Genomic DNA, 27,076 nt, shown 5'->3' with positions numbered 1-27,076 from the left:
TAATAACCAGGCTACAATCTACATTATAGACTGTCAGTACACTCACCCAGCTTAATAACTAGGCTACAGTCTACATTATAGACTGCCAGTACACTCACCCAACTTAATAACCATTGCTACAGTCTACATTATAGACTGTCAGTACACTCACCCAGAGAAGAGTGGGGGGGGGGGGCAGGATGGTGGAAGGATAGTTGGGGAGGGTGGGTAGGGGGACGGGAGCGAGGGCGAAGAGAGAGTGGTCGGAAGGGGGGCAGGGGAACAATGTAAAAAAAAAAATTACGAAATGATGACGTAAAAAAAAAAAAAGGAAGGGGAAGGAAGGGGGGGGGGGTTGTTGGGGGCCGGCAGTTGAGGAGGGGGGGTGCCCGTGAATACGACGCTCCGCTCACGCGTGTAGACGATTCCGCTGACACCCGGGGCTGCGCTCCTGGTCCCCGCGCGTGCGAGCGCGTACAACCGTGACCACGTACTGCGCGCATGCCCGCCCGCAGTCAAGTCCACCGTGAAGCTCGCCAGGCGCGCCCAGCTGGCCGCTCCAGGGGTCGCGCCGCCGTCCGTGGGCTCGCAGCGCACCAGGGTAGCCAGCGATGGGCCCGCGCGGCGCTCGCCACGCCGCCGTCACGCTCGTCTCGCCCACCTCCACGAAGCAGGCGTACGTCCCGCGGAGCGTCCCAGTTCTGGGGAGGGCCAGGGCCGGGGGTAAGGGGGGATCGAGACGACAGGGCCGTGAGGCAGGGATCGATCGACGCTGCCAATGGCGAAGCTGCCAACGCACTGCGCCTCTCTCTGCCGGGTCCTGCTGGACGTGCTCAGCTAATCTCGGTGCGGCAGATGGAACGGATGGAACGGAAGAGAGGAACTCCTGCAACCAATTGCTTCAGCCGCTGGACGCCACGTGTACCGCGACGGACTCTAAATTAATGATAAATATTAGCAAACATTAAAAAATAAAGGATTTTATCTCGCCAGGTAAGGTCCACTCGAGTTATGTAGCTCTCTTTCAGAAGCGAACCGGCTATCACAAACGATGTCCTCAGCGCAGCGGCGTAGCTGCCATGTGGACATTAGAGCAGCCAGACGCTCTAGACGCGTGGCGATGCCGATTCTAAATGTGGAGGAACAAAACCGGAAGACCCGGAGAAAATCCACGCGACCACGCGGAGAGAGAGACACGCAAACTCCAAATATACAGCAGGTGTCAGGGTCTCAACGTCACTTTTCCTTGTCGTGGCCCAAAGAGCACTTTCAATTTCCTTTTGGGCGAGGCCACGTGTTAACACGCGGGCCGCCGTCACTTCTGTCAAGAAATATAGTCGTGGGCCATGTGACATTCAATTTATGGGCCGCACGAAATAGAATCCGCGTTTCGTGTCTGTCCCTCGGACCGCGTGAAACACGGTTACTGGAGCCATATGAATGACGTCACAAGCTGTAACCCTTCCCACTGGCCATATGAAATGAAGTCTCAATTCCCGAGCTGTGTGCATCTTGTGGGCCATATGAAATGAGGTTAAAGGACCGTAAGAAAATAATAATAATGATACGAAAAATATTGGGCCATATGGAATGAAGTTGTGGGTTCTATCCGTCCCCTTGGCATCCATCTCCGTGGGCCATATGAAATGAAGTCGCCAAGGTTCCAAATGTTGGCTCCACCCACACCACATGACTCTGGTCATCCTTGCAGCAGCAGCAGCGGCGGCGGGCAGCAGCAGCAGCGGCAGCAGCGGCGCTTTCACCGTCCACGGCCATCTGGAATGCTCTTCCTTCTGATGTTACGAAGCGAGAATGAAAGCTTAATTCTTTAGGAGCGCTTTTCGGTGCTTGGTTTGACCCCCCCCGCCACCTCCAATTAGCACGGTTGGCTACATACGGCGCGAAAGAAGTTCGATATGCACAAAAGACAAATACACAAATCCCCCCGCCTATAGCCTATACAGGCTGTTGGGGCAAGTGCTGTTAGCGAGCAGCACTATGAAGGCCGACACGGCGCATGAGAGGGGGGGTGGCCAACACCACGCCCCCGGACGCCTTCGTTGGAGGAACGGAAGACGCAGAGGGAGGGAGGAGTTGAGGGAGGGAGGGGAGGAGTTGACAGAGGGAGGGAGTGAGGGAGGAAGGGGAGGGAGGGAGGGGAGGGAGTTGAGGAGGGAGGGGAGGGAGTTGAGGGAGGGAGGGAGGGAGGGGCAGGGAGGGAGTTGAGGGAGGGAGAGTTGAGGGAGGGAGGGATGTTGAGGGAGAAGGAGGGGAGGGAGGGAGTGAGGGAGGGAGGGAGGAGTTGATGGAGGAAGGGAGTGAGGGAGGAGCTAGTGACGGAGGGAAGGGAGGGAAGTTGAGGGAGGGAGTTGAGGGAGGGAGTTGACGGAGGGAGTGAGGGAGGGAGGGAGTTGAGGGAGGGAGGGGACTTGAGGGAGGGAGTTGAGGGAGGGAGTTGAGGGAGGGAGGGAACTCACTGGTGCTCTTGCTCTCCCTGCAGCGGTGGGCTCTCCCCGCCGCCGGGGTAGACGGCGAACACCTGGAAGCGGTTAGGTGTGGCCCGGCAGGAGGCCACCCACCTCCGCGTACAGGTCGGAGGTCACGGTCACCTCGCGGGTGGGGACGCTGCCCTGGCCCGGTGGCGGCCGTCGCCACGAACCGGTAGCCGCGCACCTCCGCGGACGGCGGAGGGGCCCAGGTGAGCGTGGCCTTGGTCTCGCCCACGGTCACGAAGGTCAGGTCGCTGGGCGGCAGCGGCGGCCTTTGCTCTGTTGCAAAAAAGACAAAAAGGTGGGGCGAAGATGCCCCGCCGTGCTGCGTTGACGGGGATGTTGCGGAGAGTGTTGTCAAGCGAGCGGCGGCAGCGGCACCTGGGAAGAAAGACGCCGCCGCTACCACCGCCGCCGCCGCGACTACTGCTGTCAATGCCAACACCATCACTACCATCACTACCGCCGCCACTGCCACCAGCATCACTACCTCCACCACTGCCATCACCACCACGGCCACCACCACCGCCACCACCACTGCTATCAACGCCAACACCATCACTACCGCCACCACCTCCGCCACTGCCAACACCATCACTTCCGCCAACACCGCCACCACTGCCACCAGCTTCACTACCACCACTATTGTCACCACCACCACCGTCATCATTCTTGTTTGTTTGTCGTCGTCATCGTCATCACGAGCCAAGGTCAGTCCACTGCTGGGTTTTATCTGGTAACATAAAAATTGCTCAGTTTTATTCGTATCATTTTCATGTTTTCGTTTTGTGTTTGTCGTTGTAACGTTCTGACCCCGTGCCCGCTCACTGGGCATCCGCGAAGAGCTTCACAGCTCGTCGGATTCCTCCTCCGGTTTAAGTAAATAAAGATTCTGAACGGAATAAACCGCAGTCGCTCTGCGTGCCGACGGACGATTTAAAACGGCGCGCCGACAGGACAGTGAACGATGGCAGCAAGGGGAGCCCGCACCGCTAAGAGCTGAGACGCCGCTTAACCTCATCACAGCCAGAAAAGGAATGTGAGACAGCTACATTCCTCACTAGTGGCGGTGGTTGTGGCGGTGGTGGCGGCGGTGGAGGTGGTTGTGGTGGTGGTGGTGGTAGTGGCGGTGGTGGCAGTGGAGGTGGTTGTGGTGGCACGGTGGTGGCGGCGATGGTGGTGGTGGTGGCGGCGGTGGTGGCAGTAGTGGCGGTGGTGGTGGTGATGCTGGCGGCGGTGGCGGTGATGGTGGCAGTGATGGTGGCGGGGGATCAGTAGGAGCCCGGTCGAAATCACAAACAGATTGTGGTGGGGAGGGGGGTTGGTACAGAAACTCTGCAGACCACGAGTTTGAGGGGCTGCACAGTTAATCTCCAGCTGATGAATTACAGTAGCAACGTTCCTTCGTCATGGCGAGGAGGGAGGGAGGGAGGAGATGGGGGGGGGGTAAATCAAAAGAAATATTTTAAGCAGCCAGCCGTCACCAAGAGGCCATGACTCACATGGCCTAGATCAGGGTCTTCTCTGGGCGGTACCATCGACAGGCGCACCGTTGCGTGCCACCCATTGCTTTGCACGGCAGATAAAAGCGAAACGCGTGATGACGTCTATAACACTCGTAGGTCAGAGGTCAAGGGAGATCAGAGGTCGGAGCGCTGAGATCCTGCCTGTGGCAGAGGCGTGATGGGCCTGGCGTACGGCGTCATCCTCATGCCCACCTCCCCGCCGTTGCAGAGCGCTGCTCCGAAGAAGACGGTGAGAGCAGAGGTCGCAACCGGGTACCCGATACCCGTACCCTACCCGATACCTGGCTACCCGTACCCGGCCGGGTATGGGTATGGGTACCCGTTTGCGACCCTGGTGCGGCTGGGTACGGGTAGGCCGTGAGTCACTGGTGAGTAACCGTTTGTCACTCATTTCCCAACGTCTTGTCTCTTCTCACAATTCAAGTTCCTAGAATCAACCCACCCGCGCCTGCAACATGGCTTCATCCCAGAGGTCGCAATCGGGTACCCGTACCTGTACCCTACCCGTACCCGGGTAGCCGGGTATCGGGTACGGGTAGGGTACGGGTACCCGTTTGTGACCCTTGTGCGGCCGGGTACGGGTACGAGTAAGCAATCAAAACCCGTTTGCGACCTCTGGGTGAGAGAGACGGGGGAGGGGGGGGACCGGAGGGCGTCCTCACCGATTTCCGCTGAGCCCCGGGTGGACACCTGCATGAAGAGAGGGGGGCTCTCAAGGTCTTCGGCCACGGAGAAGACGCTGATGTTGTAGGGTGTGCCCCGCCAGGAGGTCCACGAGGCGCGCACAGCGTCACGTCCGGCGGGAGGTGCAGGTCCGTGCTCTCTCCGCCGTCCACGTTGGGCAGGTAGATGATGCGGAACGCTGTGCCGGGAGACGGGACGCGACGTCGCAAAGATTAAGGTCCCCTTGGCCCCCCCCCCCCGCCTCCCCCCTCCCGCCCCCCCCCCCTCCCGCCCCCCCCCCCTGCCTCCCACCTCCCGCCCCCCCTCCCGCCCCCTAAAAAAATTATTAAAGCGTTTGTGACTGCAGAGATTCATCTTCTTGGTTCTTTCGGTAAAGTCACGTAGAAGGGAAATAATAAAATAATAAAATAAAACATAATAAAATACAAAAACATAATTGTATTTTATTATGTAAATTTTTTTATTACTTTATTATTTCCCTTCTACGTGACTTTACCGAAAGAACCACGAAGATAATTACAGGCTGTTTGGGGCAATTGCTGTTCGCGAGCACCCATTAACTCTTTCCTGTTCTGATGACGTACCCAAGTACGTCATCAGTTCGTCTTCCAACAACAGTAAAATAAATGCACCCTTTCCCGTTCCGAGACGTACTGCACATTGAATCTCGGAACGCTCGATCGGCTCGGCGTAAATTTTACATCGAGAGGCGTAGTAGCGGCGCCGTTGTTCTTAGAGGCATTGCTACTCACCGCAGAGAACCGTAGCGACACGACCGCCGCCACTCTGCGATAGCTGGCACCAACACTGTGCCACACGCCCTCCCGCATGGCCTTGTGGAAGCCTCGGTACCGATACGTTTTTGGTATTTTAGTTTTTCTTCCGGTTCCGTTCCGACGACGTGCACACAGAAGAAAATCCGATGACGTATTCGTATGTCATAGGAACGGGAAAGGGTTTAATTGTCCACCGGGGGGTTGTGGGAAGAGAGGGCCGCGGGGGAGACAGAGAGAAATAACACGACGGGGGTCAGCGAGCAATCGAGCGAGCGCGAGTCGTACCAGAGACTTGCGCACTGGGTAGCCTCCAGCGGATGACGATCGTTGACTCGGTGACTTCGTCGATCGAGTAGTTCTCCGGGGCGTCCGGGGCTGCGGGACCAGAGAAGCGGAATCAAGTTAGAGGGTCGGGAACTAAACAAAACCTGCTGGGCACACGGCCAGAACTACCTACTTACTCGCCCACTCACCCACTCACCTACTCACTGGCCCACTTATTCAGTCACCCACTCACTCACCCACTCACCTACTTACTCGCCCACTCACCTACTCACTCGCCCACTCACCCACTCACCTACTTACAAGCCCACTCACCCACTCACTCGCCCACTCACCCACTCACCTACTCACTGGCCCACTCGTTCAGTCACCCACTCACCTACTTGCTCACCCACTCATTCAGTCACCCACTCACCTACTCGCTCACCCACTCACCCACCCACCTACTCACGCGCCCACTCTGCCAGTCACCCACTCACCTACTCGCTCACCCACTCACCTACCCACCTACTCACTCGCCCACTAATTCAGTTACCCACTCACCTACTCGCTCACCCACTCACTCGCCCACTAATTCAGTCACCCACTCACCTACTCGCGCACCCACTCACCTACCCACCTACTCACTCGCCCACTCATCCAGTCACTCACTCACTTGCCCACTCGCTCAAAACCTGCAGGGTATAACGACCAGAACTAGCGGGGGGTTAATATCAGTTTAAGGAGGCGAGTTTTCAATACAGGACTTAAATACAGCTAACGATGCTGATTGTCTTATTAGCAAAGGCAAAGCATCGTTCTGAAGCCTGGAAGCTGCACAGTGACATAGTCCCGATCAGCCCAGGAAGGAACAGAACCTTGGTCTTGGAGTCTTTAGAAGAAGGCAATCCGAAGATATCATGGACCTCGTGATCTACTATTACTCCTACTAATAAATAATAATAACAAAAAAATAGGGTGAGATCGCGTAAATATAGATGCGTCGTGAAAACCGCCACCACGACACATTTATATTTACGCGATCTAACCCAAAAAAAAAAAAAACAACGAAACTTCATTCAGGACAACATTGGTCGCGAACGCCTAAGTGTTATACGACGACCCCTGCCACCGCTGCGACCGCTGCTGCATCGGCCGCGATCGCCCCGCGTCACGCTCACCGGTCGTCTGCGTGGTGGTGAGGATGATGCGCTCCAGGCCACGAGCGCCCAGCTCGATGACGGTGACCGTGTACTCGCGACCCGGCAGGAGGCTGTCCAGCGTGATGGACGTCGCGGTCCCGGGAAGGTCTTGTAGCGTGCGCGGAAATTCGAACGGTGGAAAAAATGTTTTCGTTAGATATTCCGTATCGCAGAGGCTCGTAGGGACCCATACTCGTACGTATGTTGAGATGTTTGTTGAACTTCTTTCGCACCGTACGTAGCCAACCGTGCTAAGTCGGAGGTGCGGGGGAAGAACAACAAATTATGGGTCTCTGTGTGAGTCTATGGGTCTCTGTGTGAGTCTATGGGTCTCTGTGTGAGTCTATGGTCTCTGTGTGAGTCTATGGGTCTCTGTGTGAGTCTATGGGTCTCTGTGTGAGTCTATGGGTCTCTGTGTCGATGTCTTATGGTATCTGGTGAGTCTATGGGTCTCTGTGTGAGTCTATGGGTCTCTGTGTGAGTCTGTGGGTTTCTGTGTGCGTCTATGGGTCTCTGTGTGAGTCTATGGGTCTCTGTGTGAGTCTGTGGGTCTCTGTGTGAGTCTATGGGTCTCTGTGTGAGTCTATGGGTCTCTGTGTGAGTCTATGGGTCTCTGTGTGAGTCTGTGGGTTTCTGTGTGAGTCTGTGGGTCTCTGTGTGAGTCTGTGGGTCTCTGTGTGAGTCTGTGGGTCTCTGTGTGAGTCTATGGGTCTCTGTGTGAGTCTGTGGGTCTCTGTGTGAGTCTGTGGGTTTCTGTTCGAGTCTGTGGGTCTCTGTGTGAGTCTGTGGGTCTCTGTGTGAGTCTGTGGGTCTCTGTGTGAGTCTGTGGGTCTCTGTGTGAGTCTGTGGGTTTCTGTGTGAGTCTGTGGGTCTCTGTGTGAGTCTATGGGTCTCTGTGTGAGTCTGTGGGTCTCTGTGTGAGTCTGTGGGTTTCTGTGTGAGTCTGTGGGTCTCTGTGTGAGTCTATGGGTCTCTGTGGGAGTCTATGGGTCTCTGTGTGAGTCTATGGGTCTCTGTGTGAGTCTGTGGGTCTCTGTGTGAGTCTATGGGTCTATGTGTGAGTCTATGGGTCTCTGTGTGAGTCTATGGGTCTCTGTGTGAGTCTGTGGGTCTCTGTGTGAGTCTGTGGGTCTCTGTGTGAGTCTGTGGGTCTCTGTGTGAGTCTATGTATGTCTGTTGAACTTCATTCGCACCGTACGTGGCCAACCGTGCTATTCGTGGGTACGGGGGAAGGACAACAAATTAAACACACAAAAAGCGCTTCTCAAAGGAATTTCATTTACAATCTAGATTTGAAAGTGCATGTAGCTCCAGTGGCTTCCTAATATCGGAAGAGCTCCATAGTGCGGGCTCGCACGTTGTAAAAAAAAAAAAATTTGATCGGCGGATCTCCGCGCACGGTGAGTGAAATCGCAAAACGGCATCCCTCCGCGCTCGCTCGCTCGCTCGCACTCGCGACTTACTGATGATCTCGCGCGAGGAGCTGTCCTCCGTGAGCTCGTACTCGACGCGGTACCCGGACATGACCTCGCCGGCCGAGGCCCAGGCGACCACGAAGCTGTTGGACGTCACCTCGGTGACGGCGTCCGACACGCGCTGCTCCGTGCCAGGTAGCCGCTCCCTCTCGCCCTCCCACGGCGTCACTTGACGAACGCGGACGACGCAAGACGACACAAAGACACGACACGCGCAGTCACCACCGAGCTATCGTGCTGTGACGGTTCCACCTGAAGACACAAGCTTGTGTTGCCTCCGAAACGTCGTGATTTTTATTTTATTTTACTTTAAATTTTTTTACCTACGTGACTTTACCGAAAAAACCCAAGAATATGCCGCATAATGTGTTTATTTAACTGTTTTAAGAAGGAAATAGTTGCACACGCACGCATGCAGAGGACGTTGGGAATATCTCCTACGCAACGGAGGTGTAATGAAGAATAGTCTCAGCAGGGGTGACTAATATTCACGAGAACTTAGAAGGTCTGGGCATGTGTTGACAAGAAACAACAAAGCTGCAATTATATAGACTCACACAGAGATCCACTGACTCTCATAGAGACCCGTAGACGCACACAGAGATCCACTGACTCTCACAGAAACCCGTAGACACACACAGAGATCCATAGACTCACACAGAGATCCACTGACTCTCACAGAGACCCATAGACTCCCACAGAGACCCATAAACTCACACAGAGACCCACAAACTCACACAGAGATCCACTAACTCACACAGAGACCCATAGACTCACACAGAGACCCACAGACTCACACAGAGACCCATAGACTCACACAAAGACCCACAGACTCACACAGAGACCCATAGACTCCCACAGAGACCCATAGACTCCCCCAAAGATCCACAGACTCACACAGAGACCCATAGACTCCCACATAGACCCATAAACTCACACAGAGACCCACAGACTCACACAGAGATCCACTGACTCACACAGAGACCCATAGACTCACACAGAGACCCATAGACTCACACAGAGACCCATAAACTCACACAGAGACCCACAGACTCACACAGGGACCCACAGACTCACACAGAGACCCACAGACTCACACAGAGACCCACAGACTCACACAGAGACCCATAGACTCACACCGAGACCCACAGACTCACACAGAGACCCATAGGCTCACACAAAGACCCACAGACTCACACAGAGACCCATAGACTCCCACAGAGACCCATAGACTCCCCCAAAGACCCACAGACTCACACAGAGACCCATAGACTCCCACATAGACCCATAAACTCACACAGAGACCCACGGACTCACACAGAGATCCACTGACTCACACAGAGACCCATAGACTCACACAGAGACCCATAGACTCACACAGAGACCCATAGACTCACACAGAGACCCATAAACTCACACAGAGACCCACAGACTCACACAGGGACCCACAGACTCACACAGAGACCCACAGACTCACACAGAGACCCACAGACTCACACAGAGACCCACAGACTCACACAGAGACCCACAGACTCACACACAGACCCACAGACTCACACAGAGACCCACAGACTCACACAGAGACCCACAGACTCACACAGAGACCCACAGACTCACACAGAGACCCACAGACTCACACAGAGACCCACAGACTCACACAGAGACCCACAGACTCACACAGAGACCCACAGACTCACACAGAGACCCATAGACTCCCACAGAGACCCATAGACTCCCCCAAAGATCCACAGACTCACACAGAGACCCATAGACTCCCACATAGACCCATAAACTCACACAGAGACCCACAGACTCACACAGAGATCCACTGACTCACACAGAGACCCATAGACTCACACAGAACCCCATAGACTCACACAGAGACCCATAAACTCACACAGAGACCCACAGACTCACACAGGGACCCACAGACTCACACAGAGACCCACAGACTCACACAGAGACCCACAGACTCACACAGAGACCCATAGACTCACACAGAGACCCACAGACTCACACAGAGACCCATAGGCTCACACAAAGACCCACAGACTCACACAGAGACCCATAGACTCCGACAGAGACCCATAGACTCCCCCAAAGACCCACAGACTCACACAGAGACCCATAGACTCCCACATAGACCCATAAACTCACACAGAGACCCACGGACTCACACAGAGATCCACTGACTCACACAGAGACCCATAGACTCACACAGAGACCCATAGACTCACACAGAGACCCATAGACTCACACAGAGACCCATAAACTCACACAGAGACCCACAGACTCACACAGGGACCCACAGACTCACACAGAGACCCACAGACTCACACAGAGACCCACAGACTCACACAGAACCCCATAGACTCACACAGAGACCCATAAACTCACACAGAGACCCACAGACTCACACAGGGACCCACAGACTCACACAGAGACCCACAGACTCACACAGAGACCCACAGACTCACACAGAGACCCATAGACTCACACAGAGACCCACAGACTCACACAGAGACCCATAGGCTCACACAAAGACCCACAGACTCACACAGAGACCCATAGACTCCGACAGAGACCCATAGACTCCCCCAAGACCCACAGACTCACACAGAGACCCATAGACTCCCATATAGACCCATAAACTCACACAGAGACCCACGGACTCACACAGAGATCCACTGACTCACACAGAGACCCATAGACTCACACAGAGACCCATAGACTCACACAGAGACCCATAGACTCACACAGGAGACCCATAAACTCACACAGAGACCCACAGACTCACACAGGGACCCACAGACTCACACAGAGACCCACAGACTCACACAGAGACCCACAGACTCACACAGAGACCCACAGACTCACACAGAGACCCACAGACTCACACAGAGACCCACAGACTCACACAGAGGACCCACAGACTCACACAGACCACAGACTCACACAGAGACCCACAGACTCACACAGAGACCCACAGACTCACACAGAGACCACAACCACACAGAGACCACAGACTCACACAGAGACCCACAGACTCACACAGAGACCCACAGACTCACACAGAGACCCACAGACTTGCCGCCGCCGAACGCCGCTGCCGCCGAAACACTCACGGGGGACGGAGGCGGTGCTGAACTCGAACTTGCTGATGGCGGTGGCGCCGTGGGAGAACTGTGTGATGAGCTGGCCCTCGTACACCATGCCCGGCCGCAGGCCCGTGATCACGTAGGTGTTGCGCTGGGCCGGAACTCGGGCCTCCTTCCACGGGGCCTGAGAGCCTTTCTGTTTGTTCCCCCGGGGGAGGGCACGCGGCGCAGCGCGGCAGCACGTTGCGTGAGGTACGTACGGGTGTTGAGCTTCGTAGCCACCGCACGTGCGTAGCCACCGTAGCCACCGCACGTGCACCGACACCGCACGTGCGTAGCCACCGTAGCCACCGCACGTGCACAGACACCATACGTGCGTAGCCACCGTAGCCACCGCACGTGCACAGCCACCGCACGTGCGCAGCCACCGCACGTGCGTAGCCACCGTAGCAACCGCACGTGCACAGCCACCGCACGTGCGTAGCCACCGTAACAACTGCACGTGCACAGCCACCGCACATGCGTAGCCACCGTAGCCACCGCACGTGCACAGCCACCGCACGTGCGTAGCCACCGTAGCCACCGCACGTGCACAGCCACCGCACGTGCGTAGCCACCGTAACAACTGCACGTGCACAGCCACCGCACATGCGTAGCCACCGTAGCCACCGCACGTGCACAGCCACCGCACGTGCGTAGCCACCGTAGCAACTGCACGTGCACAGCCACCGCACATGCGTAGCCACCGTAGCCACCGCACGTGCACAGGCCACCGCACGTGCACAGCCACCGCACGTGCGTAGCCACCGTAGCAACCGCACGTGCACAGCCACCGCACGTGCGTAGCCACCGTAGCAACCGCACGTGCACAGCCACCGCACGTGCGTAGCCACCGTAGCCACCGCACGTGCACAGCCGCCGCACGTGCGCAGCCGACCGCGCTCATCGGAGGAGCGGACGACGGAAAGTCCTCGGGCGTCGTCGCAGCCGGGGGGTTTTGCAGCATTGCACAACGGGTGTCCAATATCGGTACTAAGATATCGGTGTTAAATACTGCGCCGAAACAAATGTTGACTTGACTGTAAAATTAGAGGGGAGTAGAGTGAGATGGGAGTGGAGAGGTAGGAGAGTGCGTGGAGGGGAGTGTAGTGAGATGGGAGGGGAGAGGTAGGAGAGTGCGTGGATGGGAGTAGAGTGAGAGGCAGGAGAGTGCGTGGAGGGGAGTAGAGTGAGATGGGAGGGGAGAGGCAGGAGAGTGCGTGGAGAGGAGTAGAGTGAAATGAGAGTGGAGAGGCAGGAGAGTGCGTGGAGAGGAGTAGAGTGAGATTAGAGTGGAGAGGCAGGAGAGTGCGTGGAGGGGAGTAGAGTGAGATGGGAGGAGAGAGGCAGGAGAGTGCGTGGAGGGGAGTAGAGTGAGATGAGAGATGCGGATGTCTCCCGAGTGGAGTGGGGGGGGAGGAGCATCTCCTCCGCCACCACCTTGCCTCTCACTCTCCGCACTCACCAGGCGCCATTTGAGGAAGTACCAGTTGACGGGGCGTCCTTGCGTGTTGGTCCACTGCAGCTGCTGGGAGTGCCGGTGCTTGTTGTCCTCTTTGATGGTGACCTGTACGGGGTTGTTGGAGGCTGCAAAGACAAAGATCCCCGAGCGTAGCCTCAGCAGACTGTTGGGGCAAGTGCCGTTAGCGAGGAGCGCCTATGAAGGCCGGCGCAGGGAGTGGCGACTCGTTCGACGCATTCGTTACTTATCGCAGTAAATCAACGTATTGATCAACACAGGTGTACAACTGATCTGGGCAGCTAAATGCATTGATTAATACAGGTGTACTGATCTGGACAGCTAAATGCATTGATCAACACAGTTATACAACTGATCTGGGCAGCTAAATGTATTGATCAACACAGGTGTACAACTGATCTGGGCAGCTAAATGTATTGATCAACACAGGTGTACTGATCTGGGCAGTCAAATGCATTGATCAACACAGGTATACAACTGATCTAGGCAACTAAATGTATTGATCAACATAGGTATCCTGATCTGGGCAGCATAATGTATTGATCAACACAGGTGTACTAATATTGGTAGCTAAATGTATTGATTAACACAGGTGTACAGACTCGGGGAATAAGAACCGAGTATAATACACGATCCGTACCGATCTCCGTGGTTTGCGGGCGGCAGTTCCACTCGCCCACGGAGTTGCCGTAGCAGCCGCAGATGTACGCCGTGCCCTTGTACAGCTTGTTCCACGTCTCTCCGATCTGGTAAAACTGCATCAGCTCCAGGTCTTGGCACTGGTCTGCACGACCGCCGGGAGAGAAACGCAATCGTCATCGGCCAAGCGATGAGTGTTTACACGTGGGTGGAAACCGGGGCGGGGTGGGTGGGTGGGTGGGTGGGCGGTGAATAAGCCACGCATGTGCGAGGGGGAAACGCTCAATCCCGTAGAGACGAAACGCCTTGGGGGTCCACATGTTTGTTCTGTATTCCCTTCTCCTTGTGGGGGCCGGAGCATCGGTTTTGCTTCTTGAGTGTTAGTCTCATCTTCTTGGTTCTTTCGGTAAAGTCACGTAGAAGGGAAATAATAAAATAATAAAAATAAAACATCAAATACGATTCTCACAGTGAGAATTTATTATGTTTTTTTTATTATTGTTTTTACCGAAAGAACCAAGAAGATGAATCCCTGCAGTCACGAAAGCTCAGGTGAAGACCAGGTCTGTCGGGGAGACAGCGTCTGTCTCCCCGACAGACCTGGTCTTCACCTGAGGACGGCTGCTTGCGTTGTGGCCGAAACGTCGTGAGAATTATTTTATTATGTTTTATTTTGATTATTTTATTACTTCCCTTCTACGTGACTTTACCGAAAGAACCAAGAAAACGTAACCCTTGCCCGTTCTCGCTTAACCCTCCATGAAAGGAGTCTGCAGTGGATTACTGCGAGGTTCCGTTATTTTTGGCTTGCATGCGCCACGATTGCGCGCCGCTGAGGACTATGACTGTTTCACCAGGTGCAAGGCCCCCCTGAGCAGCCGCGTGGCTCTTTTTCAAAAGCGACCCTGCCCCGTCACGAATGATGGCTCAACGAAGTGGCAGGTTATTATCGTCGTGTGCAAAAAAATTTGAAAGCAGCCGAATACTCTGAACGCGTTGACGTTGATTCTAAATGTGGAGGGAAGACGCCGGAGGACCCAGAAGAAAAATCCACGCAACCAACGGGGGGAAGAGAGACACGCAAACTCCAAATATGCAGCAGGCATCAGGGTCGGGATTGAACCCACGACCTCCTGTATACCAGGCGAGGTAGTCAACATCTCCTAGCCACCGTGATGATGATGAGAGAGAGAGACACGCAAACTCCAAATATGCAGCAGGCGCCAGGGTCGGGATTGAACTCATGACCTTTTGTATACCAGGCGAGGGAGCTAACATTTCTGTAAAACTAAAAACGATTTCTTGACTTGAAGCTTTCGTGACTGCAGGACTTCATATTATTTGGGTCTTTCGGTAAAGTTACGTAGATAGGTTCAAAGAAAATAACAAAAACCTACGACGTTTCGATCGCAACACAAGCAGTCGTCATCAGGAAAATTGGGGTTAGCCTCTAAAGGAAAACTGTTTATAAAGGTTTGAAAAAAAGTTTCAAAACCTTTATAAGTAGTTTTCCTAATGACGACCGCTTGTGTTGCGATCGAAACGTCGTAGTTTTTTTTGTTATTTTCTTTGAACCTATCTACGTGACTTGACCGTAAGACCCAAATAATACAAACTATTGTTATTTCACCAGGTGTAAGACTCCACTGAGCTGCTACGTCGCACCTTTTCAGAAGCGACCCAGGCAGCAGCTCAACAAAGTGACGGCTTTTTCATCGTCGTCATCATCATCACGTGGACATTTAGAGCAGCAGTCAAGCACCAGAGGTCGCAACCGGGTACCCGATACCCGTACCCTACCCGATACCCGTACCTTACCCGATACCCGTACCCTACCCGATACCCGGCTACCCGTACCCGGCCGGGTACGGGTACCCGTTTGCGACCCTGGTGCGGCCGGGTACAGGTACGTGTAGGCCGTGCGTCACTGGTGAGTCACCATTTGTCACTCATTTCCCAACGTCTTGTCTCTTCTCACAATTAAAGTTCCTAGAATCAACCCACCCGCGCCTGCAACATGGCTTCATCCCAGAGGTCGCAATCAGGTACCCGATACCCGTACCCTACCCGTACCCGGCCGGGTACGGGTAGGGTACGGGTACGGCCGGGTACGGCTACCCGTTTGCGACCCTGGTGCGGCTGAGTACGGGTACGGGTAAGGAATCAAAACCCGTTTGCGACCTCTGCCATCACGTGGACATTTAGAGCGGCAGCCAAGCACTCTGAACGAGTTGGCGTAGGAGGTGTGCGCATCGGACCCCGCCGACGTTCCGACGTGGTGCGGGGCTGGGGGAGGAGGCAGTGGGGAGGGGGGGGGGGGCGGTGATCTTACCGATGGGGTCACAGGCCCAGCGGCCCCGGCCCTGGCCGAAGCAGGTGCAGTTCATCATGTGGCCCTCGGCGTGCTTGCGCGAGAACGTCTGGTTCACGTTGTACTCCGTCTCGTCCACCACGCAGCGATCTGTTGCACGGCAGAGATCGCCCAGACACCCGCGCCCCCACCCCCGTTCGGGTTTAGCTCTCAACGGAGTTTCGATTTAAAGCTTTCGTGACTGCAGGGATTCATCTTCTTGGTTCTTTCGGTAAAGTCACGTAGAAGGGAAGTAATAAAGTATTAAAAATAAAACATATTAAAATACAATTCTCACGACGTTTCGGCCACAACGCAAGCAGCCGTCCTCAGGCGAAGAACAGGTCTGTCGGAAAGACAGCGTTGTGGCCGAAACGTCGTGAGAATTATTTTATTATGTTTTATTTTTATTATTGTCTTATTTCCCTTCTACGTGACTTTACCGAAAGAACCAAGAAGACTCAACGGAGTTGTCGAGGCGAGCGCTGTCGGCGAGTTAGCAGCCGCGATGCCACGCCTGTCAACCCCGTGTTCTTGTACAGGGACATTGGGTTTTCAGGTCCGTACGGCATACAGCCGTTTCAATACGGGCAAAACTCTTTTTTGTCGTCTATTTGTTTGTGTTTCTCCCTTGTGATGGGGTTTTGTAGGATGAACGTTGAGATTTTTAAGGGGTACTGGGTGACCAATACGTTCTGAATTGGTCTGTAATAAGGTAGGGAACTGGTAAGAGTTGACAGGTATGTACTCGTGTAGTGTATAGTGTAGTGTATTGTATAGGCGAATGTATAGTGTAGTGTATAGTGTAGTGTATTGTATAGGCGAATGTATAGTGTAGTGTATAGTGTAGTGTATAGTGTAGTGTGTAGTGTAGAGTAGTGTATAGTAGTGTATAGGCGAATGTATAGTGTAGTGTATAGTGTAGTGTATAGTGTAGTGTGTAGTGTAGAGTAGTGTATAGTAGTGTATAGGCGAATGTATAGTGTAGTGTGTAGTGTATAGTGTAGTGTGTAGTGTAGAGTAGTGTATAGTAGTGTATAGGCGAATGTATAGTATAGTGTATAGTGTAGTGTATAGGATGAACGTTGAGATTCATAAGGGCACGGGGTGACCAATAAGGTCTGGATTTTGCTGCAATAAGGTAGAGCACTGACAAGGGGTTGACAGGTATGGATGCATTTCCTCGGAGAGCCGTGACGACGATTAAAGAAGTGGAGCGGGTTTACGGGGGGTAGTAGTCGGTAGTGGTGGTTATCAGAACAGTGCAATGAGTCCATTAGGTCGATAATTTAAACTGTTTATTTTATTTTACCACGTAAGGGCCACTGAGCTACGTAGCTCCTTTTCAGAAGCGACATTGCCACACAAAATGATCGCTCAACGAAGGGGATCATCATCACGTGGAAATTGATAGTGGCCAAGTACTCTAAAAGCACGTTGATTCTAAAAGGGGAGGGAAAATTTGGAGGACCTTGAGGAAAATCCACGCGACCACACGGAGTAAGAGACGAGCAAACTCCAAAATATACAGGCTTCGTCAAGGTCCGGATCGAACCCACGACCTCCTGTATACCAGGCGAGGTAGTTAACATCTCATCACGGAGAGAGACACGCAAACTACAAATATACAGCAGGCGTCAGGGTCGGGATCGAACTCACGACCTCCTGTATACCAGGCGAGGTAGTTAACATCTCGCCACCGTGACGCCCCGTAAATAATAATTGAAAAGCATTATTAAGATCATTATTCTTGTGAGGCCAGCTTGTCGCGGTTTGGTTCCGGCTGGGCTCGGCAAAATAGTCGGTGGTGGTTAGTAAAAAAGGAACGCCCGTACCATGATGAGCCCTGAACCTGGCTCGGCTCGGCTCGAATATGCCAGTGGAAAAAAAAATACGAAATGGGGTTATCAGCCTTACCCAGCAGCTGGGCGTAAGGAATGCAGTTCCATTCCCCGCGGCCGTTCCCGTTGCAGGTGCACCGCATCATGTGCCCCATCTGATGGCGCTTGTCCCACTGGTCGCCGACACGGTACTGCACGCCCTGCGACGAGCAGACCTCCTCGTGGGCTGCACAAAGACAAAGACCCCCCGGATAGCCTCAAGAAACTGTTGAGGCAAGTGCTGTCAAGTGACGGGCGGCTACGGACGAAGGACCGTCGCGGCGCACGAGGGGGTGGGTGGCCAGCAGCCTTCGTCTCCCTTGTGGCGATGTTTACTGCACACCGCACCGGGTTCTCGTTTGAGGCTGAGTCGACCTAGGGAGGCCCAGAACCGGTGCAGATAATCATCACCGGGTGGTGGTAGTCGCCATGAGTGGGAATCGAGCGCGGGTCACCGGGTTCGGAGTGCAGCGTAGCGCTAACCGCTGTGCCACCGCTCCCCGCTCGTGGGACGCACCTCCGATTAGCCACGGCTGGCTACGTACGGTGCGAAAGAAGTTTAACACGCGTACACACAGGCTTGGTTTAACACGTCGGCTTTCCCGAACAAAATTCGTGCTCAAATTGTCAATGAGAGCCCCGGAGAAAAAATCCACGCGACCACAGGGAGAGAGACGCGCAAACTCCCAAGTAAACAACAGGCGTCAAAGTCGGGATAGAACCCACGATCTCCTGCATACCAGGCGAGGTGGTCAACATCTCCTAGCCACCGTGGCGCCCCTTTGATGCCGGCTTCAGGCACCAGCCATGTAACGCCCAGTGCCGGATTATGCTCGTAGCAAAAGTAGCTACAGATGCTACGGGCCCCGCACTTTCAAGGGCCACGCGCGAAATGATATCAATTCTGGTTCGGTGATTCTGCATTTGCTCTATTACTATAGTATATACTGCCTTAAATTTTTATGAACGACTGGGTGTTTAAGGTTTGTGATTTGTCTTATTATCTGGCTGTATAGCAAATGAAAAAAATACAATTACTTTACTTTGCAAGTGTTTTAATATGTATGTGCTTTTATTTAGGGCCCCTTTATAACATCATTTGCTATACAGGCCCCGCACTTAGCTTCATCCGGCACTGGTCACGCTACAGCTGGCGCTTAGGGGGCAATCGGGTGGGAGGGCGAGGGGGGAGCGGGGCCGGGGGGTGAGGGCAACGCACCCTCCATGGGGCAGAATCCGAACTTGCGATCTTCGTCGTAGTGCTCCGTGGTGCTGCACCACTTCATGGCGTCGGGCCGCCCCTCTGCGGTGCACTCCGTGTAGCTCCGCTGGTTGTACTGGAAGGGGAAGTGGCAGAGGGCTCCGTGCGAGTTGCCGCCGCGCGTCTGGATCACAGCTGTCGGGGGACGAGTGGGGATTAAAACAAAAATTTAAACATTTTTCAAGATAAAGACGCAGGAGGATCCCCACAAAGCTCCACGTTCCGACCCCTAAAATCCACATCATCCGCTGCACGGGCCATGGCGGATGGCGGATTTCTGAACGGAATATAAAATAAACTCTCCAGTCGTGGTGCGACCGTGGTCATCCAGAACGGACCGTATAACGACACAACGCCCCGACCCACAACCACGAAGAAGGAGACTTCGCAGCGATGCGCTCCGCTCAGTGCCGGATTATGCAAGTAGCAAAAGTAGCTACACGTGTAGTAGCTACTACTACACGTGTAGTAGCTACTACTACACGTGTAGTAGCTACTACACGTGTAGTAGTAGCTACTACACATGTAGTAGCTACTACTACACGTGTAGTAGCTACTACACGTGTAGTAGCTACTACATGTGTAGTACATGTGTAGTAGCTACTACACGTGTAGTAGCTACTACTACACGTGTAGTAGCTACTACATGTATAGTACATGTAGCAGTAGCTACTACTACATGTGTAGTAGCTACTACTACATGTGTAGTAGCTACTACTACTACATGTGTAGTAGTACTACATATGTAGTAGCTACTACTACATGTGTAGCAGCTACTACATATGTAGTAGCTGCTACACATGTAGTAGTAGTACTACATATGTAGTAGCTACTACTACATGTGTAGTAGTACTACATATGTAGTAGCTACTACTACATATGTAGTAGCTACTACTACTACATGTGTAGTAGCTACTACTACACGTGTAGTAGTAGCTACGGGCCCCGCACTTTCAAGGGCCCCGCGCTAAATGCTTTCAAGCTAGCAATTCCGGTTCAGTGATTCTGCACTTGCTCTATTACTATAACACTATACCGCCTTCGACTTTTATGAACGACTGGGTGTTTAATGTTAGCGATTTGTCGTATTATCTGGCTGTATAGAAAATAAAAACATACAATTACTTTACCGTGCAAGAAAAAAAATGTGTTTAATATTTCCGTTTTATTTTATTTAGGGCCCCCTTTCTAACATCATATGCTTCAGGCCCCGCACTTAGCTTAATCCGGCACTGGCTCCGCTGGCTTCTTGACAGCGGCAATCTGGGCTTGACCACCTGAATGTAATTAAAGTAATTATTTTAATACACGTAGGATGCCGGATTAATTATTGAATTTATGTATTTTTACAAAATTGCTGCCAAAGGGATTTCGCATCACCAAGTGCCGGGGCTTTCTGGGTCAGGGGCCGCACGTTTGAACGTTTGCTTTTTTCTCTCTCTTTCTCAAGGTTTCTTTTTAGGCCGAGTCGACCTAGGGGAGGCCCCACGACCGATTTATTTGACTCGGTTGTTGCACATGCACAAGAAGCCACGCGATGATGATGATGATGATTTTTTTTTTGTTCAAGACTCAAATGCTTTGCGAAGGGCTGGAAGGGAGACTCCTTCCGGCTGGCCAAGGCTTCACTTGGTTCGTTACCGAAGCCTCCGGCAGTGTTGACAGGAAAGAGAGGAGCCGTTTAAAACCCGGGACACGGCGACACAAAAAAATCACCAAAATGACAAGAAGAGACATTTCTTGTTAGTTTTCTTCTAAATCGGGGGGAGGTAAAAAAAAAAAACACTTCAATATTTCAAGAGCGGCAGTGCGCGTGGTGAATAAAATAAGGCTCACGAAGTGGGTCACCTTAAAGAGCCGCATGCTGCTCCCGGAACCCAACACAGCGCCATCCCAACCCTCATCCAGAGTCACCCGCCTGCCCACCGCTAAGGAATGGGGTCATTTGGGGTCGGTGGTGGTGGTGGCGGTGGTGCGAAGGAAGTTTCCAATTGGCAAAAAATCGAACCGCGTGCCAGGCTCGGAAGCACAGAGCCGCTTCCGAGATTTTTCGCCGCTTACACCACCGATGGGCGACTTCTTCCGCGCGACCTCCTGCCCGCCACCTCGGTCGTAACTGCCGCCGCTGCACCATCGCTGTTAACGTCTCAAGCCTGGCCCCGCTGGGGGGAGCAGGCGGTGGGGAGGGGGGGGGCAAGGCCGGTCTCCAGGAACGCGTGAACAGCTCGCAGCTCACAATTAAAGCATTGTGGGGCGTCGTGCCGACCGAACATTCCAGGCATTTCACGCGGACCGCCGGGCTGCCGAGGGAAACGCCGCGCTTGCAAAAAAACAACCAACACGGCGCGGATTTTTTCCCAGATTTTTTTCCAGATTTTTTTCCTCTCTCTCTCTCTCACGGTTTGCTGAGCAAAGGCCGAACGAAGTTACCCAAATCTCGTGCCTGACGAGCACAAAACACCCAAATGTAAAGACATATTCCTTAAATGCCCCCCCCCTTCTCTGCACCCAGCAGCACAACGGGTCCAACACAGTCGTACGATCGGCAGGTTGCGTGTGGTGGAATCACATGTGACTACTCCCCACGTCTCCCAACAGGCCTGCCCCGTGTCGACGAGTAGGACAATTGCCCCCGAGAGGGAGGGCAGCTCCCGAGAGCTTCCTACAGTGGAGGGGGCGGGGAGGGGGGCTTCAGCCAGCAGTGGCACGAGCAAGCGACTGCAGGGCTGCTCCTTATCTAACGTAGGGCGCCACGGTGATCTGCAGGAGGTCGTGGGTTCGAACCCGACCCTGATGCCTGCTGTACACTTGGAGTTTGCGTGTCTCTCTCTATCTCCGTGGTGAGATGTTAACTACCTCGCCTGGTATACAGGAGGTCGTAGGTTTGATCCCGACCCTGACAACGCCTGCTGTATATTTAGAGTTTGCGTATCTCTCTCCACCCATGGTCGCGTGGATTTTTTCTCAGGGTCCTCCGGCTTTTCTCCCCTCCACATTTCGAATCAACATCGCGCGTTCAGAGTATTTGCCTGCTGTAAATTTCCACACGATGATGATGATACGCCTGCTTTCGTTGAGCTATCATTTGTGATAGCCAGGTCAGCGTTTCTGAAAAAGATCCGCATAGCTCAGTGGACCTTACCTGGTAAATTACTAAAAAAATGTGTTCAAAATAGTTCACCTGAGAACAAGGCCCACGATGTTACAGTTGCCACGCAAATCCTTTGGAATGCACCTTGGCCGGCCTACAACAGCAAAGCTTTGCTGGCTGGCACACGCACCTCCCGTGCACGCGACTGGCAACGGAATGACCGTATGGTCCCAATAAACACGGGAGCGGCAGCGTGCGGTGGTGCCGGGTCACGGAGGGGTCGGAGAGCTGAGCTGGCACGGCTGAGGTCCTGGCCTTCGAATGTGGGCAGCCGCCCGCGGATTAAACGGCCTTCTCAGGCGGAGCCAATTGAACATTTCAGGCCGGTGACAACTGATCGTGAAAAAAAGGATTCCCTCCAAGCTACCACCACCATCGTCACCATCATAGTCGGCGGGCATGGTCGATCCCACTTCTGGATGAAGGCCTCCCAAGGCCGCTGCAGCCGCCACCATATTTCACGGGCGCTTACATCCGTGAAATATTGTGCGCGTTATCATACCTGTCAACCCCTTATCAGTGCCCTACCTTCTTACGGACAAATTCAGAGCTCATTGGTCACCTGGTGGCCCTTACAAATCTCAATGTTCACCCATCAAATTCCCATCACAAGGGAGAAACCAAACCAAATAGACAATTTATTAGTTTTTTGCCCGTGTTGAAACGGTTGTATGCCATGTGGACCTAAAAACTCAATTTCCCTGTACAAGAATACGGGGTAAACTGTGATGGGTTGACACGGTATGCGTTACAAACTGTTCGCGATTATAACCCGCTCGTGTTATCCGTAGACAGGTTTCTCGCGCTCGATGCGAGTTTGGTTCACGCGATTTCGCGCTGCATGTGCGGCGCTAATGCTACTTGTACCAAAAATCCGCTCCACGATGCGGATTGGATTCACTCTGCATGTGGCTGTGCGGTCGGACGTGGGGCGACATTTAGTAGTGTGTTGCACCGTGTGTGGAAATGTATCGCAGCCAAAAACTCTAAACGCATGACGTCCCATTTTGAATGTGGAATGAAAAACCGGAGGACCCAGAGAAAAATCCACCGCGACCACGGGGAGTCAGGGGTCGGGATCAAACCTACGACCTCCTGCATACCAGGCGAGGTAGTTAACATCTCACCACGGTGAGAAAGAGACACGTAACTCCGAATACACAGCAGGCATCAGGGATCGGGATCGAACCACGACCTCCTGCGTACCAAGCGAGGTAGTGAACATCTCGGGAAACCATGGACTGGCGGCTTACCGGACTCGGAGCGGCAGAAGGTGTACTTGCGGTCCTGGTCGTAGTTCCCGTGGTGCTGCACCACAGCTTGCCGTCGCTGCGTCCCCTCCCCCACGCACGCCGTGTAGGAGAGCCCCGTGTACATGAAGGGGAAGACGCATGGCTCCCCCGGCGCGTTGCCCCCGTACGTCATCACAACCTTCACAGCACGCAAACGCACAGCCCGTTAAAATCCTGTTGGGGCAATTGCCGCTAGAGAGCTGCACCTATGACGGCGGCACGGAACACGCGAGGAGGGGTGGGTGGGTGGCGGGCACCACGCCCGACCGCCTTTGTCTCCCCAGTGGCGACGCTTACCACACACCGAGTCGACCTAGGGGAGGCCGGAATCGGTTAAAATAATCGTCACTGGGTGTGGCCGTGACGGGGAGTCGAGCTCGGGTCGCCGGGTTCGTAGTGCAGCGTGCTGACCGCTACACCACGTTCCCCGGCACACCACACACTCACCCAGACAAAGGTTGCCCGTATAGCCATTGATGTCGTAAGACCCTCCACCACCCGACGCACATTGCTAGTTGCGCTCACGCACCATCGCATCGATCGCGCGACTGCCCGACGAGCATGACGCAATGAATGAGAATCCTTACTTGTACCGAAGGAATCCGATGAGCTATAAAGCTCTTTTCTCCATAGATGTCCAAACAAGGGGGACACAGGGTCAGAACGTGACACCAACAAACAATACGAAAACACGACAGTAAAAAAAAATATACAAATAAAATTGACTAATTTATATTCACCAGGTAAGGCCCACTGAGCTATTTGCTTTTCCAGCAGCGACCTGGCCGCAAACAACCGCTCAAAGAAGTGGCCTATCACGTGGAAAATTTAGCCGAATAATCCAAAATAATCACGATGCATTTTATCACATCGCGCCTGACGGCGATGCCGAGACGGTGAAGACTCCAGCAGCAGCAGCAGCACGACGGGACCCCACTCCACACGACAGCCCCGAGCTCCCCTCCCGGGGCCTCTCTTTATTGCCAGCGTGGCCTGGCTCCGCCCCCGGACACGCCCTCTTTCGAGAACCTACCAGCGGGTTCTTGGTGGCCCTTCTGTGACCTTTTCCCTAGATCCCCCTCTGGTCTATCACGTGACCTGCTGCAGTCAGGGCTGCCGTAAGCCGCAGACCCCTCCCGCCAGCAGCCAGCGCTATGCCGCTACCGACGGATTCTATGTCACTACACAAGGATCTCTAAAACCGACGCGGTGGGGTCACGGTGACCTGACGTGCGGTGGGGCAGGGTGGGGGGGTGGTGGGGGTGGGACTGACCGGACGTCTGGCAGCTGACGCCGTTGCCCGGCAGGTGCAGAGCATGCGGTCGGTCCCCTGCATCTTGAGCCACTGCTGCCCCGTGGCGTAGGTGGCTCGTTGTCCAGCTCGCACTGCGCCGACGGGCGGAACTGCGCTCCTCCACCCCGGCGAACTCGCCTGCGCGCAGCGGAGACGCGCAAGAGGTAAAGTCTCACCGGTGTGTGGTCGCGTGGTGGGCGAGTCTGACGGTGCGTTCCGCGTGGTGTGTGAGTCTCACGGTGCATGCTTATAGTGCGCGAGTCTCACAGTGCATGCCAGCGTGAGTTTCACCGGCGGCGTGTTGCGTGGCTGCGTGAGTTTCACCGGCGCGTGCTGCGTGGTTGCGAGAGTTTCACTGGCGCGTGCTGCGTGGTTGCGTGAGTTTCACCGGCGCGTGCCGCGTGGTGCGTGAGTTTCACCGCGCGTGCCGCGTGGTTGCGTGAGCCTCACCGGTGTGCACGGCGGCCACTGCCGTGCTGTGCACCTCGCCTTCCACTCCCCGCGCCGTTGCCCGTGCACACGCAGGAGCAGGTCGCCAGCCGCGTCCGTCTTCGTCCACGTCCCCACGACGCGGTACGAGCTCTGGCTGTCCTGGTCGTTGCAGCGATCTAACGCGCACAAAGACAAAGTCCCCCCAACGTCCGTGTAGCCTTAACAGACTGTTGGGGCAAGTGTGTTAGCGAGCAGCACCTATGGAGGCCGGCACTGTGGCACACGAGGGGGTGGGTGGCCAGCACCACCACGCCGGCTTGCCTTTGCTCCCACGTGGCGATGTTTGCACACCGCACCAGGTATCATTTGAAGCTGAGTCGAACTAGGGAGGCCAGGACCGGTTCAGATAATCGTCACCGGTGTTGGCCGCGAGCAGGAAGTGAACTCGGCTCGCCGGGATCCTAGCGCAGCGCGCTTAACCGTTGCGCCAACGCTCCCGTATGCACACGCACGCGCACACGTGTTTCAAGTTTATCCGCTTGATTTTGTGTTGACCCGGGTGACGACTAAAGGAGGCCCAACCGTCTCGAGCCCCGCGATCGCGAGCCGTGACCTGGGGCCGCCCAAATTACGGAGGCCAAACGAAGACCCCTCAACCCATGGGCGACGAAGACGACGACGAGTGGTGAGCAACAGCTGCCCACTTGGCCTGGCGCAGATGTCGGCTAGCCCCCGCGGCCAGTGACCCGTGAGATCAAATGCTGTTGATCGTGTGATGGTGGTGATCGTGGTGGTGGTGATGGTGGTAGTGATGGTGGTAGTGGTGGTGATCGTGGTGGATGATGGTGGTGGTGATCGTGTTGGTGGTGGTGGTAATGATGGTGGTGATGATCGTGGTGGTGATGGTGGATGGTGGTGATGGTGGTGATCGTGGTGGTGATCGTGGTAGTGATCGTGGGGTGATCATGGTATGATAAAGATGGTGGTGATTGTGGTGATGATGACATTAGTGGTGATGATGGTGGTGATCGGTAGTGATTTTTGTAGTGGTCATGGTGGTGGTGATGGTGATGGTGGTGCTCGTGACGGTGGTGGTGGTGGTGAAGATCGTGGTGCTGATCTTGGTGGTGGGGGGGGAGGGGGCAGGGTGGAGGATTGCCAAGCCGGGAGATCGAATCATACGCAACCCACGACACGCACAACAGCTGCTGCTGCTGCTAGCGCAATGTCCCTTGGCCGTCTACCCACAATTAAACAGAACACGGTGGTGCGGAAAGACCGCCAAGAACGAGAGAGAATCGGGGGGGAGTTGGCGGGGGGCAGGCGGGGTGGGGGTTGGTGGGGCTGGCACGCATTTTGGAGGAGCAGGACACTTGGCCGAGGCCACCACCCAAGCAGGTGCAGTCGACGATCATCCACGTGTGGTAGGGCCGCTCCCAATCCTCACCCACAGCGAACGAGGAGCCCAGGACGGAGTCGTAGCAGCGCTCCGCCCCGGCTGCACGAGCACACACACACCATGTACACACACACACACATCATGTACACACACACCATGTACACACACACACACCATGTACACACACACACCATGTACACACACACATGTACACACACACACCATGTACACACACACACCATGTACACACACACACACCATGTACACACACACCATGTACACACACACACCATGTACACACACACCATGTACACACACACACCATGTACACACACACACCATGTACACACACACCACACCATGTACACA

The 27,076-nt window shown here is 54.4% G+C and overlaps 1 pseudogene; it reads right to left on the bottom strand.

Annotated features, from left to right (window-relative positions):
• Positions 1-392: 392 nt before the first annotated feature.
• LOC133340062 (fibronectin-like) lies at positions 393-26,806 on the bottom strand (annotated as a pseudogene).
• Between the last annotated feature and the right edge of the window lie 270 nt (positions 26,807-27,076).

The sequence above is a fragment of the Lethenteron reissneri genome, unplaced genomic scaffold (genome assembly GCF_015708825.2).
Source record: "Lethenteron reissneri isolate LAM-NWPU_2019-01 unplaced genomic scaffold, ASM1570882v1 scaffold_676, whole genome shotgun sequence".
NCBI classification, from domain to species: domain Eukaryota; kingdom Metazoa; phylum Chordata; class Hyperoartia; order Petromyzontiformes; family Petromyzontidae; genus Lethenteron; species Lethenteron reissneri.
The sequence above is the reverse complement of the archived record's forward strand: the minus strand, read 5'-3'. Positions and strand labels throughout refer to the sequence as shown.